We start from the raw sequence: 5,610 nt of genomic DNA on the forward strand, positions 1-5,610 counted from the left end.
CCTATCATTCCTTACCCCCCAGGATACTTCATCTGGTGCCTATCATACCTTACCCCAGGATACTTCATCTGGTGCCTATCATTCCTTACCCCCCAGGATACTTCAACTGGTGCCTATCATTCCTTACCCCTCAGGATACTTCATCTGGTGCCTATCATTCCTTACCCCAGGATACTTCATCTGGTGCCTATCATTCCTTACCCCCCAGGATACTTCATCTGGTGCCTATCATACCTTACCCCAGGATACTTCATCTGGTGCCTATCATTCCTTACCCCAGGATACTTCATCTGGTGCCTATCATACCTTACCCCAGGATACTTCAACTGGTGCCTATCATACCTTACCCCCCAGGATACTTCATCTGGTGCCTATCATTCCTTACCCCCCCCCCCCCCCCCCAGGATACTTCATCTGGTGCCTATCATACCTTACCCCCCCAGGATACTTCATCTGGTGCCTATCATTCCTTACCCCAGGATACTTCATCTGGTGCCTATCATTCCTTACCCCCCAGGATACTTCATCTGGTGCCTATCATACCTTACCCATGGGAAACTTCATCTGGTGCCTATCATACCTTACCCCCCCCAGGATACTTCATCTGGTGCCTATCATACCTTACCCCCCCAGGATACTTCATCTGGTGCCTATCATACCTTACCCCCCCCCCCCCAGGATACTTCATCTGGTGCCTATCAGGGAGAATAAAGAATAAAATCTCTGCTCCTACGTAGATCTGATAGATTTATTGATAGGACCTATAAGACAATGTCATTCTATTGTTGTCTTTCAGTATTGGAGGGAGACACTTCTAAGCCCTCTGGGAATTAACAAGGCCCTCGCTTTTGGCTTAGAGGACAATCATTTTATGCAGAGATGGTTTCATATTTTTGACAAATGCTCCTCTAGATCTCATGTTGCTTGTCATTGAAAAGACTAAAGCAGAGATACACACTACATGACCAAAAGTATGTGGACACCTCCTCGTCGAACATCTCATTCCAAAATCATGGGCATTAATATGGAGTTGGTCTCATCTTTGCTGCTATAACAGCCTCCACTCTTCTGGGAAGGCTTTCCACTAGATGTTGGAACATTGCTGCAGGGACTAGCTTTTATTCAACAACAAGATCATTAGTGAGGTCGGGCACTGATTTTGGGCGATTAGGCCTGGCTCGCAGTCTGCGTTCCAATTCATCCCAAAGGTGTTCGATGGGGTTGAGGTCAGGGCTCTGTGCAGGCCAGTCAAGTTCTTCCACACCGATCTCAACAAACCATTTCTGTCTGGACTTCGCTTTGTGCACGAGGGCATTGTCATTCTGAAACAGGAAAGGGCCCAAGCACAGAATAATCTAGAATATGATTGAATGCTGTAGCGTTAACATTTCCCGTCACTGGAACTACGGGGCCCGAACCATGAAAAACAGCCCCAGACCATTATTCCTCCTCCACCAAACTTTACAGTTGTCACTGTGCATTGGGACAGGTAGGGTTCTCCTGGCATCCGCCAAATCCAGATTAGTCCTGTCGGACTGCCAGATGGTGAAGCGTGATTCATCACTCTAGACAACGCTTCCCTGGAACCAGCGTCCAACAGCGGCTAGTTTTACACCACTCAGTAGTGAGGATTTTTACGCGCTTCAGTCCTCAGAGGTCAAGTTCTGTGAGCTTGTGTGGCCTACCACTTCGCGGCTGAGCCGTTGTTGCTCCTAGACGTTACCACTTCACAATAACAACACTTACAGTTGATCAGGGCAGCTCTAGTAGGCCATAAATTTGACGAACTGACTTGTAGGAATGGTGGCATCCTATGACGGTGCCACGTTGAAAGTCACTGAGCTCTTCAGTAAATATATTCTATTGTCTATGGAGATTTGCATGGCTGTGTGCTCAATTTTATACACCTTTCAGCAACGGGTGTGGCTGAAATAGCCAGCTCCACTTATTTGAAGGGGTGTGTCCACATCCTTTTGTGTATATATAGTGTAGGTGTCGCCCACCCTTTCCTTACCCAAGGCTCTGATGGAGGCGAGTCACACCAAGACATAAGCCTATTGTTCTATCAATACACATGTCCTATTTACTCAGCAGAGGAGTGCTCCTGCCACCACATGTATGTTGATATAAACACACCAGCGCTTACGCTGCTCTAAATAGATTGTTGTTCTCAGTCACGTGACCTTGCTATTCTGCAGTCTCACCATAGATCAACATGCCTAGTGCCTAACCCCCCTACTCCCTACCTCCTACCTCCCTACTCCCTATCTCCCTACTCCCTATCTCCCTACTCACTACCCCCTATCTCCCTACTCCCTACCTCCTACCTCCCTACTCCCTACCTCCTACCTCCCTACTCCCTACCTCCTAATCTCCCTACCCCCTAACTCCCTACTCCCTATCCCCCTACCCCCTAACTCCCTACTCCCTATCCCCCTACCCCCTATCTCCCTACCTCCTACCTCCCTAACTCCCTACCCCCTAACTCCCTACCCCCTAACTCCCTACCCCCTATCTCCCTACTCCCTACCTCCCTACCCCCTAATCTCCCTACTCACTACCCCCTATCTCCCTACTCCCTACCGCCTAACTCCCTACTCCCTTCTCCCTACCTCCCTACTCACTACCCCCCTATCTCTCTACTCCCTTCTCCCTACCTCCCTACTCACTACCCCCCCTACCTCCCTACTCACTACCTCCTACCTCCCTACTCCTTACCCCCTACCTCCTTACTCCCTACCCCCTACCTCCTTACTCCCTACCCCCTACCACCAACCCCCACCTCCCTATCTCCCTACTCCCTACCTCCTTACTCCCTACCCCCTACCACCAACCCCCACCTCCCTACCCCCGGGCACTAGGCTCTCAAAACAGGGTTCCTCTGTCCCTCCATGCTGTAACACCCCGGGGACTAGACTGTCAAAACAGGGTTCCTCTGTCCCTCTGCTGGATGATTGTTCTGAAGGGGGAGAGAGAGAGGAGTGAGGGAGAGAGGGGGGGAGAGGAGGGAGAGAGAGAGAGAGAGAGAGAGAGGAGTGAGGGAGAGAGGAGGGAGAGAGAGGAGTGAGGGAGAAGTGTGAGGGAGAGAGAGGAGTGAGGGAGAGAGGGGGGGGGAGAGGAGGGAGAGAGAGAGAGAGGAGTGAGGGAGAGGAGTGAGGGAGAGAGGGGGGGAGAGGAGGGAGAGAGAGAGAGAGGAGTGAGGGGGGAGAGGAGGGAGAGAGAGAGGAGTGAGGGAGAGGGAGAGACTCACTGAGACACTCACATACAAATACACTTTGTTGTGCAATTTGATATAAACGCACACTGACTGTCTGTGGGTCTGATGTTCTCTTACAAATCACACTACTGGTTTCCATATCATTTCCTGTCAAAGCTGTCTACATTCAAACACCAAAACAGAGAGCCTCGATGGCATTACCACTGAATGCGGCAAAAAAAGAAATATGCTGTGCAGAGAAAACCCTGATGAAAGTGTTCTGGGCAGCTGGGTTGATGAGGTCAGGACGGAAACAGAAGAACAAAACAACATTAGCAAAATAATAAAAAATGTTGACTACAGAACATTACACAGAGGGGTTTACACAGTGGTTCTCCTGCCCCATGTCTTCCACGTTACCCTGAACAGTCACAGACAGACAAATCAAGTGGTTCCCCTGAACAGTCACAGACACACAAATCAAGTGGTTCCCCTGAACAGTCACAGACAGACAAATCAAGTGGTTCTCCTGCCCCCATGTCTTCCACGTTACCCTGAACAGTCACAGACTTTGAGAATTTAAATATAACGTCAAAGAAAATGAGATGCTCTTCAGTCTTAACTTGGAAGTGATATCTATACAAACACAACCTCTAGACCGAACGGGGCAGGACAGAAAGGCTTGGAAGTGGCTCAGTATTACATGGGTATTGTAGTTCAGAGTATTTACTGTTTATTGAGCAGTGTGTCTACATGGGTATTGTAGTCCAGAGTAGTTATTGTTTATTGAGCAGTGTGTCTACATGGGTATTGTAGTCCAGAGTAGTTATTGTTTATTGAGCAGTGTGTCTACATGGGTATTGTAGTCCAGAGTAGTTACTGTTTATTGAGCAGTGTGTCTACATGGGTATTGTAGTCCAGAGTAGTTATTGTTTATTGAGCAGTGTGTCTACATGGGTATTGTAGTCCAGAGTAGTTACTGTTTATTGAGCAGTGTGTCTACATGGGTATTGTAGTCCAGAGTAGTTATTGTTTATTGAGCAGTGTGTCTACATGGGTATTGTAGTCCAGAGTAGTTATTGTTTATTGAGCAGTGTGTCTACATGGGTATTGTAGTCCAGAGTAGTTACTGTTTATTGAGCAGTGTGTCTACATGGGTATTGTAGTCCAGAGTAGTTATTGTTTATTGAGCAGTGTGTCTACATGGGTATTGTAGTCCAGAGTAGTTATTGTTTATTGAGCAGTGTGTCTACATGGGTATTGTAGTCCAGAGTAGTTATTGTTTATTGAGCAGTGTGTCTACATGGGTATTGTAGTCCAGAGTAGCTACTGTTTATTGAGCAGTGTGTCTACATGGGTATTGTAGTCCAGAGTAGTTATTGTTTATTGAGCAGTGTGTCTACATGGGTATTGTAGTCCAGAGTAGCTACTGTTTATTGAGCAGTGTGTCTACATGGGTATTGTAGTCCAGAGTAGCTACTGTTTATTGAGCAGTGTGTCTACATGGGTATTGTAGTCCAGAGTAGTTATTGTTTATTGAGCAGTGTGTCTACATGGGTATTGTAGTCCAGAGTAGTTATTGTTTATTGAGCAGTGTGTCTACATGGGTATTGTAGTCCAGAGTAGTTACTGTTTATTGAGCAGTGTGTCTACATGGGTATTGTAGTCCAGAGTAGTTACTGTTTATTGAGCAGTGTGTCTACATGGGTATTGTAGTTCAGAGTATTTACTGTTTATTGAGCAGTGTGTCTACATGGGTATTGTAGTCCAGAGTATTTACTGTTTATTGAGCAGTGTGTCTACATGGGTATTGTAGTTCAGAGTAGTTACTGTTTATTGAGCAGTGTGTTTACATGGGTATTGTAGTTTCTCTAAAAGGCTGCTTCACTCATACTGTGTCATTATCTCCAGGTTACAGAGAATCCCAGGTGACTTCCCTAACAACGCCTCACAGCCACAGCATCAGTCCCAGCACCTCCTTACTGCTGTACTTCCTCATGACAACCACATAGTAACCAGACTCCTGCTGGGCGCTGTACTTCCTACATAACCTCCAGACTACCATAGACTAGACTACATAACCTCCAGACCTCCTGACTAGACTACATAACCTCCTGACCTCCAGACTACCACAGACTAGACTACATAATCTCCAGACTACCACAGACTAGACTACATAACCTCCTGACCTCCAGACTACATAGACTAGACTACATAATATCCTGACCTACAGACTAGACTACATAACCTCCTGACTACCACAGACTAGACTACATAACCTCCAGACTACCATAGACTAGACTACATAACCTCCTGACCTCCAGACTACATAGACTAGACTACATAACCTCCTGACTACCATAGACTAGACTACATAACCTCCTAACCTCCAGACTACCATAGACTAGACTACA

Source organism: Salmo salar, chromosome 10 (assembly GCF_965601325.2).
Source record: "Salmo salar chromosome 10, fSalSal1, whole genome shotgun sequence".
Lineage (NCBI taxonomy): Eukaryota > Metazoa > Chordata > Actinopteri > Salmoniformes > Salmonidae > Salmo > Salmo salar.